Source organism: Haliaeetus albicilla, chromosome Z (genome assembly GCF_947461875.1).
Source record: "Haliaeetus albicilla chromosome Z, bHalAlb1.1, whole genome shotgun sequence".
Lineage (NCBI taxonomy): Eukaryota > Metazoa > Chordata > Aves > Accipitriformes > Accipitridae > Haliaeetus > Haliaeetus albicilla.
The window spans coordinates 41557923-41569362 of NC_091516.1; the positions used below are offsets into that span (position 1 = coordinate 41557923).

Consider the following 11440-nt stretch of genomic DNA (forward strand, 5'->3'; position numbering starts at 1 on the left):
CTGGTCAGAAAAAGAAATTAATAACTGAATTTACAATTTATGCACGTTTATTCTCAGCAAGATTTTTAATTTTAGCAAGAAATAAAGTTTTTTCATGAAAACACAGTCTCCTGGCTTGACCACATATCCTGAATGTTTGAAGAGGCCAGAAGTCTTTCCAGCTTGTGCAGTCATAATACACAAAATGAGTGAACTGATCCTACTTGAATACATGTTGGGTAGACGGGAGGCCTCCTTTGTGCTATCCAGAGGTTGCAAGAATCATTCAGCATAGAAAGTAGCAAACTTCTGCATGAATCTGCTGTATTTTTGCAGAGTTTGTGGGGCCCTGGAGTTACTGGAACTTCAGAATCTCTTTTCATGACACTTTGCACAGGGGCTTGTGTATACACCTTGGTACTTTGAATTTTGGGTTGGATGTTACAGGAGTAGTACAAGTAACACAGACCGATGGATGGACCCAGCTACACCAGTGTTTGGGCAGCCCAAAATTTTGCCTCGTGAACAGGTGTTTAGGGGAAAGCTGACAGATACACCAGTCCACATGACTAACACTAGTTAGCTGGCTGACACAAAGGAATACATGCATCCAGGCACTGCGTACGGGTTTCATCAGCTGTTACACTCTTCACAGGTTCCCGGAGGCCATGCCTTCCTAGAGGTTTGTCCATGTAAATTTCACATGTGGTTTTGGGGTACAAGAGTCCTCTTGCTCCAAACTGTTTCCTTTCTCTAGTGCCTGGGGCAACCCCACCTGTAGAGATTTTGGAAACTTAGCTTTTGCAATGCACGCTGTGATCATCGGATGACAGGTGGTAAGGTAATATAGCATTGCTGTAAGTCTCTCTCACTGCCTATGCCAGCATCCAACCATGGCAAAAAGTCTGGAAAAGGGAATTTTTCACTGAGCATTAGAGGGCACGGCAGAAGGAGTAACTATGCAGAGGTATACACGCTGACATACTTCAGCAGGTCCCTGGTAGGAAACTAATACTCCCCCCTGCTTAAGTCAATTAATGCTCCCAGCCCTGTGCTTCAATAGGACCAAAATCTACCAACAGATTGGGCTGGGAGGAAAGAGACAGTTCCTTTGCAAATCCTATTGGGATAAGCACTAATTCTCCTCTTTGAGGCAGTGCCAGATTTTGTTTCCACATGTGTAAACCCTTCTATGCAGAAGGAGGGTCACCTGGCCAGGAAAAATGCCATCTAGTAAAAGGTCTTGTTTCACTATAAGGAAGCCCTAGACTTCACTGCCAGCTATTGCAAAGTTACTATTAGCTGACGAAAGCTGATTTACTGTATCCAGTGTGTTATTCCAGAAGAAAACACCTTTCCAGATAGAGCAAATCTGACAATTATACAGATGCCAAATTATGAAAAATCATTTATATTTTTCATGTGCTTGTATTTTCAGATTCAGTTTCCAGATTTTTGTATTTTTGCTGCTATTATGAAGCTCTGGAAATTACTTTGTGGGGATAGAAATGTTTCATTTTCAACAAAAAATATAATTTTAAAATGCTATTTTTTTAATTCAGAAAAATGAAAATTGGAAAGGGAAAGGAAATTGGAAGCTCAGAGGCAGAAATTTAAAATGTCTGGGTAAATTTAAGATTAAATATATCATATACATACAGACCTGCTCTTGCCTCAGTCTGTAGGAAAGTGGACAACTGACCACTTTTTTTTCTAATGCACTGCAAGGCAGACTAGAAGGGCTGGTCCTATAGCATTCATTCAGGGCATGAATTGCACACCTATATGCATAGATCTGTATGCAGAGACCTGCCAGTGTGGGCAAGTCCAAAAGCAACAGCCCTGATGTGTCCTGTCTGCAGCAAGTCCCAGATATCTGGGAGTATGTCTGATTAATGATGCTTGTGATACTGAGTTACCCTGCACAAGCACAAGTGATCCCAAGAGATCTCAAAAACACAGACCAAGAAGTATGGCAGTGGGTTACCATTAAGAGCGGTATTTTTCTGCCAGTATCGGGGAAGCTGGCATGTTTGTAGTACACTTCCCTGGCTAGTACTGTTCCACCAAAAGGAAAGGAGATGTATGTCTTGCCCTGCCAGCTGGACCGAGTTGATAGCTGCTTAGCACCTATGAGACTGCCACTTGCACAGGGCACAGAGCAGCTGAACTCGTCTTTGTGGATTTATGTGGGATATTTGAATGGAAAGTAGTTGGATGTAGGAGGAAATTCAGCAAAACAAACAAACTTACAGCTGAAATACCTGTCTGAGGCCAAACACAACTACACAACTACTTATTAAAATCATCCATGATCAACAACTACTCATTAAATAAAAAAATGTTCAATATTCAAATTTGATTTCAAGAGCTAGGTGGTCATTTCCTTTTCTACTTTTTAAAAACAAATTTGAAAGGATGTTCTAAACCAGAAAGTTTTAAAAAGCAGTGTTCTGCTTTAAAAAGTGTCAGAACAAAAGTTTGGGTGGCATTATTTTTTTATCTTGAGCAATTTAGTTAATTCATCACAAAACTGCAAAATACTGTTATTGAGTCATAATGTAAGTTTGCAAAGCCAAGAATTATTTGTCGAAAATACTTTGCTGAGCTCTACTTCTGCCTCAAAAGAGAAGCCTGCAGCTGTTTCATCGTGAATTATCCATGGAGCACTGACTCCTTCCTTTACCATGCCTAATCAGCCCCAAATTTGCTATAATCCATTAGCTTTGTTTGCTCTGTTGTCTGTCTCTGCTTTATCTGGGAAGGAATAAAGGTGACAGCCCAGAACCAAACAGGGCAGCGACTGTCCTCTTCAGTTGCTTGCAAAGCAACTCACAGGGTGGATGTCCCCTCTAATCGGTGTCCTGTAATGTCCCTAAAACACAAGGAAATAAATTTTTTAGATCTCCCTTGTGAAAGCAAAACTCTTACATAGGAACCGTTTTTCCAAATACACAGACCAAAACAACAACAACAAATCCCTGCTTGGCTGAGATGGCAAACCACAATATCCAGATAAGAACCATTGCAGGAGTCAGACGGTGGCTTTCCTCTAGTTTGCTGGCAAACATAAATAAATGATAAAAGAATTATTCAGTAAATCTGATTGGAGATTAACAAGCAAGAGAAAACCAGGGGCAGCCTGTGAACTGTCCACTAATCCTAAAAGGAGTTGAAACTCTCAGGAATGAGGGCAGGTCTCATGGAAGCAGGTAGTTTATGTAAGACTCCTCTTCCAGTCCTGCAATTACTTACGACTCACAGCTTGCATTAGGGAAGAGTAAATGTTTAGCCTTCATGGCCCCAGAGAAAAGTTTGATGACAAGAATGTTAAACCTTAAAGACCACAAGGCAAATAAAATATACCCCAGCATTTGTCTTTTGAAACAAAACAAAGAAAGCCTAGCAGTTTTTAAGCTAGACTGAGTAGTGTTCGTTTTTTCTGCTGCGTGTATTTTCTACAGCTTCTTCTCAGGCCTGTTAGTTCAACCCTATACCTCAGCCACAACATTTGTAGAAAACCACAGGGTTAAAACCTATGTATGCAACTGGATGCACCCCTGCTTCTCCCTGTGGTGGAAGAGGTATGTATGGGCTCTGTTCATGCACCACCCACTTCACCTGTGGGGAAGGGTAGTGTCATCCCATTCCCAGCATCTCCTCACATTTTCTGCAGTGGCCCTTATGATGAGTTAAGGTGGCATTTCTAAGATCTGAACTCAAGAACATGTCCAGGTCAGGACAGCTGCCGAAGAGAGTCCTTCATTTTGGCCTCCAGGGTGCCTAAGCATCATGGAGCCAAGCATCTCCAGAAGTAGCCCATGACTGGTAAATGCAGATGTCCTCAGGAAAAGCCATCTCTGTTAGGAGCAGTCTGAGCACACAGAAGAGATAGAAACTGCCTTTTGCACAACAACCTGTCCTACAGCTGCTAGACGGGAAAGTGCTCTTTGGTTCTGGGCTGGAGGCAAGCTGAGGCATCCAGCAGGAGCTGAGTGGCAAGGCTGAGTGCCAAGAAGACTGCAGCCCTTTGGTGGTCTGCAGGAAATTTTGTGCAAAACAAAAATTTGTAAAGTTTACATCAAAATTGCCTCAGGGAAGCCTTGGTGCTTGGAGGAAAATGTAAAACAGCAGTGGAGAGTTAATAATTTCTTTTCACTGCAGAGGAAAAGCCTAGCTCCAGCAATGAAGGCCTTGGTGCAGCATGGACGTGCTGTTAGAGGTGCCACCTGGCCAGTGGTGTTCTCCCCTGCCCAGCAAAAGCTCAGCCCATCCTGCAGTCCAGGGGGCTGGTGAGCTGCTGGGGTGGGGGGTCTGCTGCCACCAGCAAAGCAGACACACGTTCCTGGGACCTTCCCACTCATCACTGGGAGTTGTCACTGCATCCGCATCCCTACCTCGTCTGTGTGAGTCCACAGCACTGTATGCACTGGGAACTTCTCCGGCTGATTTTATTTTCCCAAGATTTTTAGGTCAAAAAACCTTTTTATGTTTGTCTTAGGTCAAAAAAAGCTTGTTTATGTTCCTACATGCAAAGGCCTGGAAGCCTTAGTTCTTACTCCAATATAAAATAATACCTAAGGATGTGAATGACTTTAAACATCATGACCCTAGAAAATTTGAGGAAGAAGTTCACTCAACAACAAAGGAACTAATATTCCTTAAAAAAAGCTGCATTCCCAGAGTTCTCATGGCATCGGACTGACTGGAAATCAAATTCACATGTCCCTAGTTATTTAACAGGAATTCTTAAAATTCCCGCAGGATAAGTAATTTGAAACAACCCACAGAGCTATTTTGCCTGTTTCCTGGGGCAAATTTATGTCACAGTTTGGTTAGTTACAGTGTTATCAGCTGCCTCAGAAAAACAGGCTATGCTAATATGACCATTACCTACTTCATGTCTGGAGTCTGATTCTCGGAGATTTCTAAGCCTTTTAGTGATCCCTTGAATGGCCTCTTTATAACTTTAAACACAGGGACATTTACTGAGGTAGCTGCCATAGTAAGTAAACAGGAAGGTTTGTAAGAATAGCCATTTTTGTTTGGCATCCTATCATTTACACAGCTGCAGATTTCTGTATGGGCACACAACTACTTTTTCACCACGAGACGTGAAAACAAAAATTTCCCAATGGACTTCAAGAACCTGCTGGAAGATGTGAATTTGGGGGAGGCGAATGCACTGGTGGAGCCTGATATTGGCACCCAGAGGAGACAGAGGCAGCAAATACTTTTCCTGCTTTTCATTATTTATTCTGGTTTTGTAGCCCTTAGGAAGGCCAGCGGGTGGGAAACTGGCCTGCCAAAGGCGGTCGGGGCTCTGGGTCTCCCTGCTTCTGACTTTGTACACAGCCTTGGGGCAGGCCATTTCAATCTTTGGTGCCTAAGCTTCCTACTCTCTCTGTAAAGTGCTTACACGTAGCCTTAGGAGCTGCAGAGGAGAAGAGCTGCTGCTGGTGGTTTCCTCTTGAGCAGCAACTGGGTCTCACTGGTGTCTGCTATGGCCCCACGGAAGCACTGGGGCATAGCAGGAATGAGTCAGGAGGACCATGGTGTCAGAGACCATCAAACCAGCCAAATTTCCATCTGCTCTGTGTGCCCTCCGGCTGGTGGAGAGGACCTTGATGTAGACTAGATGTATTTTCTGCTTCCGAGGCCGCCCTTGACACCCAGAGCTGGTGCTCCTGGACTCCAGCAGGAGCTAGAACATGCCTCTTCTCTGGTGCACTGCGTGGCAATGCCTCCAGTGACAGGCACATGCCTTTCACATTAGCAGTGCCAGATTGAGCACTTGGGGTCTTTGAAAACAGAAAAATGCTTCCCCAGATTTGTGGCTGCCAGGAGCAGACGGCATTGATGGAATCATTTGGTGCCCTGAAGGACAAGTTGATGTACTTACCTCATAGGCTGTCTCTGAATGAAGGGTCCCCAAGGAAAACGTCATTTTCCAACTTGGAGAATGCTGTCTATGGGATATGAAGCCCTCCATGACCAAGGAATCAGGTCTGCCATTTTTCAGGCTCCTCCCATAGTTTGCATGGTGATTGGGGTCAATTGAAGAATGGCAGGATCGTGTTGCTGCAGCCCCTACCCTCCCTCTCCCCTTCTCCTCTTGTTTATATCACTGTTGCCATGTCTTAATTTTGGCAGGAATATATCTGGGACAGGGATCACAGGTATACATATTCCTAAAAGTGCCAGCATACTTGTCAAGATAGTGAAGTAATGCGACGAAAGAAGTGGGTGGAAATAAATACTATTTGTTGGTTATTTACATGTGGCAAATAGAATAGACCAGACAAGGAAATTTTACTGTGCATATGCAAACTTGGCCTGTTTCCTGCTCATAGTTTGAAGGCAGATCAGTAACTGAGTTCAAGCTTTGCTCGAAATCATTTAAATCTCCATGAGACCTAAAAATTGATGCACATAGAAGTTAGGAGCACAAAATTACTGCAGGATCCCTCTGTAGTTCCTGGAGGCACTGCACGAGTGTGCTTTGACCGCAGGCAGGCTGAACTGTCCTTTGGGAGCACACCCCTCCCTCCATGAGCACTTGGGTTGGATGTCCACAGCAGGAGTGCTGGGGCCAGGAGGGAGTTTTTACTTACCAGTTGCGAAATCCCAAAGCAGCAATGCTAACTCAGTCTCAACTCTAAACGAAAATTAAAACAACCCCCCTTTGGGATGAGACTGAAATGTCAGCCCAAGGAGGAATATGTTCTCAGTAAGTTGCGAGCAACCAAAGGAGATACAAGTTGGAATCCAGCCTTGGCTGCACCACACACCATCTGTCAGCCTTGCAGAGAAAAATAGAGGAAAAGCAGAAAGCGTGCAATTATCCTCCCCCTTGCTGGAGAGCCCAGAGAAGTGGCTTCTCTTCCCTGATACATTTCTTGAGATGGAAATGACACATTCATTTTCCCACACTGGTGACGCCGTGCATTGCTCTATCATCCTACTCACTCTCCCCTCGGCAAGGAGGGATGCAGACTGTCAGGCTGGGACCTCAATTAGAAGACTCTGTTCCCATGGTTAGAGAGATGAGTTCAGCAAGTCACAGAAGAACAAGAGAGAGCAGGGGATGCTGAAGTCTCCCTACCAGGCACCCTGCTGGCAAGGTGCAGGGGCTTGCTGCTGCCCCTACGGGCACCCAAGCACCTCTGAGACTGAGCTCTTCTCTCTCCTTCTCCCCCCTGCCCTTGCACATTTTCGTAACCTTGCGAAAAGTTTCAGACAACGTCATCTTTAACCTACTGCAGCCAGGGCTTGGCAGCCATGTGAGGGACAGTGAGGGGGACCATACTTGATCAGCATACCAGTCCCATGGCCAATGAGTGGGGAGCTGGACTACACTCCCCTACCCGCCACCCCAAAAGGGGTGCAGGAATGCCTCTCCCTTGGCACTGCATTTTGAAAGATGTGTCTGGCGAGACAGCTAGCTGACTTTGGCAGGCACTACTGGCAGCGTGATAATTAATTAAAGCACAGTTGAGAAAATTGTAGCGCGGGTTTACTCCGCAGCCAGATCTGCAGCTTATTAGCAGAGCAGGGCATCATGTTCTAGCCTGTATCTCTTTATTTGAAAGAGTAGACAGCTTGCATTTTGCACTGAAAATAAGAGAGCGGGATGAAGAGGCATGAATCCTTGAGGAAATCGGTGAGAGAGGACCTTGTCTGCAAGATAAGGCAACCTAGGAGCAGAACAGCAAGTCATACATACCACAGGAATAGAAAGGATAAGCAAGGCAAGACAGCTAAAGGCTATTTTACACAAGGAGGATCCCCTCCTGTTGCCTGTGTGGCACTGAAGACTGAAGGAGTCTCTCTGCAAAACAGAAAAGTGAGCAGGAGGAACAGGTGCCCTGTCTATTGCAGTCAGAGCTGCCACTGCTGCACAGCTTCCCACGTTTCTGTGCCTTCAGCCGAGCTCTTCCAGGTACCAACAACAGTGAAGTTGCATGGATTGTGTTCCCAAACAGACACCCAGGTCGTTCCTGCTGTCACCTTTCCCACTGCTGCACATTTAGGGAGATTCAAGATAACCCTGACGTGCAGACTTTCCTGCAGCCATAGCTCTCACCTGCCTGCATGCCTGCCTGTCACTGGGCTGCCCCTGCCCCTACTGACAGGTACCTGCGCCCCATGCTCACTGCCTGTGTGGAAAGGCAGGCAATACTGTGCCATATAAAGGGCTTGTAGATCAGTGTTGATGGGACAGGCTTGCCACAAGTCACTCTCAAGCCCCTGGATGGCTTGATGCTGTGTTGCTCCTTACTCAGAGTGTACCAAAGAGGCTCAGCCCAGGACAAGAGGACCCCCACTGCATGTGAAGCTGCTGCTGTAGCCCAACTAGTCATTGTGGACACAGGCAGGGAAGGGTAATTTTTTATCCCCAAACTGGGGTTTCATTAAAAATGCCTGGTTTTCACAAAAGAAAGATTTAAAAAAATACTTCATTGATATCTTTGAACAAACTTAAAGTAGGAGAAAAGGATTCCTTTTTTGTTTGTTTGTTTGAACTTACTGGCATAGAAATCACCTCAAAGCTCACTCTGACTTTTTGGATTTAATTTCACTTTTTCTTTTCGGGGGGGGGGGGAAGAGAAAATTTAAATATTTATAGGGAGGAACAAGACTTCTTACTTACTTGCATTTCCTGGTCAGAAGGAGAGCAGAACACGTTTTTTGCTTGCTTCTAAGCAGATGCTTTTGTTGGAAGCCCTCTCAGACTGGAAGAACCTCTCATCCTCAGCTATCAAATCTTTCATATGAATAGAATTAAAGAAGCACAGGAATTTTCAAAGTTAGTCTGTGTCATCCCCTCCCCTTCCCCTCCTCCCCTTTTGCCCTGTGTTTCAAGCTCTCTTTGGAGCATTGCTGTGGAAATGAAATTTTGGGGTTGATTCTCCTCTTGCTTTCTGTTGTGTGAAGCCAGTGAATTTGCTTGGGGTTTAGCACAGCCGCACCACACAAACCAACGCTGCCCACATTCTGTTGGAGACACTTGTGTGCTTGTTTTAACCTTCCACATGGTCTGTGGGTGCAAGTACCAGCCTAGTTACGCAACTCCTGTCTCCATTCCTCCAGACTTGCCCCCCTCCTTCTTGTTAGAAATAATGTATTTTAGCTCTCAATCTATTACCTTCCACCCGCTTTGGAATCCCCGAGTACTATAAATCAGGTTCTTTTTACAGATGGAGCTTTGCTTTCCCCTATAGGATTATATATTTTACAGAGGAAGCAAAACTCAAATCCAGTTAGTGATTGCACTGAAGCCCACTGAGCTGATGCCATGAAGCTCCTTCTCCATCCGATCATGACTATCTGCAAGGGAAAGAAAGTTTGTAAATGTTGGAAAATGTGCTGTGTCAGACTGGTGCAATTGCACATTGTTTAGCGTTCAGGGACACAGTGTGCCTTCATGAAGTCCCATCTATTTCATATTATTTTGCAGCTGGGTTTACAACAATCTTAGGCAACTTGTTCAAGATCTGAGAAACCAGAATTAATCCCCCTCCCGCCTCATCTTTCATCACTTGAAAGTTTCCTTTTACTTTTTTTTTTTTTTTTAATTTTCCTCCTTTGTTTTAGGTGGAGACTTTGCATAACTCTTTCAGATTATGTCTTAAAATGAGGCATGGGCATGAGAAGGAACAAAAAATTATGCAAATTAGCATTTTCAGTGTAACAAATTAGATTTTATTCTGACTAGTTTGTAAATCTGCTGGCTGCCCTTGCTATTGATGGGTTTCATGATCGGTATTGGGAATGAACTGAAAGTCTGATTACAGCCTGTGGATTAGCAGAGGTTAGTGGGGGCCTGCAGCCCACCCAGGGCTGGCCTGCCAAGTGTTGCCACTGCTCTTGTCTACCTGCTTAATCTGATCCTGTCAGCAGTTAAAACTACACTAGTTGTCTTCCCACAGTCATATTGTAATCTAAGTTTTTGCTGCAGTAGCCGTGGTTTCTTCATGCTCTCTTTTGCTCTGACTGGGTTGGTAGCACCACCTATGATTAAGGTGGCCTGAGAGTCTCCATTACAGCAGCTTGCTTTAAATTGTTTGCTCTTTCGGTTTGCCAATGTTGCCTGCAGGGACTGGAATTTTCTGGGAGGATGTCTGAACCTAGATAGAGTCAGGCTGATTTCTAGGGCGGAAATTACACTACAGAGTTTCAACTAAATTAGATCAAGAGAAAATGCATTGTTTGGTCCACACTTGGGAAAAAGAAAGACATGAGAAAATTCTTGCCATTGTTTTGATGAGAGGGTATCAAACACCGGTCAGAGGATACGCTCAATACTTAGCAAGCTGCAGTGCAAACCATATTTTTCTCTGCTCACACCACCACCATCCTCCAGTGAGGAAGGCTGGTCTCTCTCTCCTTACCCCCAGCCTCTTCGCTTCCTGTCCTGTGCCTTTGACTCCCACCTTCTCCCACTGCCTCACCCACTGCTTTAGACCCCCTCCCTGACCTTGCTGCCCCAGTTGTCTCAGTTGGGAAGAAAGTCTTAGCATGATCAGTTTGCACCCTCACTGAATTCCTCTAATGCCTTTTGGATATAAATAGGAGCTGGTGGTGGAGGAACTTCAAGTTGTGTCCTGGGGGAGATGTATTCTCACTCACAGATCTTAGCAGTCTTTTAACGGAATCTAATATTGCAAAGGTGACCCAGTTCTGCTAGACTCGAGCAACTTCTTATTGAATAGCCCTGCTAGTATGAACCAGGTGTATTTTAGTCTCCTAAGGTGCCTGGTCTGAGAAGAATCAGTTACCCTCAAAGCAAATACCATTTGCTTCACGTTGCAAAACCCAGGAGTCCTCATTCCCTGTAGTGTCATAAGCTTCTTCATGAAGCTGGGCCTCTGACAACATGCTGCACAGTGAAATGAAAACTGGTCTTGTTATTGATTTAGTATTTCTCTACTACATGTCCTTACATAACTGATCTTTCACCCAGCTGCTTGCAAACCATATTGCTGAGAGGAGGGCAGAGAGAGTTGAAAAGCTCAAAGAGGCAACTTTCCATTTCTCCAGAGTACCGATGCAATCTCCGGCAAATTAATTTACACTCCAAACTTGTATCCCCTTGAGTGCTGGCAAAACAAGGTTTCAGTAAAGGTTTTTCAAGGGAACAGCAGAAGGCTCCTTGCAGGCGCTGAACTGAAAATGCAGTTAGCACTTGGCTCCTGGTGCAAAAGCATGGGTGAGAAGGAAGATCTTATCTGAGGCGCGGCGGAGCTCGGTCGCCAAAGGCAGGGAGGACCGAGGGGCGAGCGGCGGGGCCGCATCTTGGCTGTGCGGGCAGGGCCGGCGAGGCACGGGGCGGCGGGGAAGAGGGCTGCGCTGGGGCAGATGCGGGTGGGCAGAGGGAGCTAGGCCCGAGGACTCGGAGCCGAGGGGTCTGTGCACACCGGAGCAGGCTGCCTGAGCTCCTCGGTCTCGGCCGTGCCGT

The 11440-nt window shown here is 45.4% G+C and overlaps 1 protein-coding gene across 1 annotated transcript in view; it reads left to right on the top strand.

The window, feature by feature from the left end:
- ABCA1 (ATP binding cassette subfamily A member 1) overlaps window positions 1-11440 on the top strand; it is a 384145-nt gene that overhangs the window by 263390 nt on the left and 109315 nt on the right. The gene's annotated exons all lie outside the window — the stretch shown is intronic.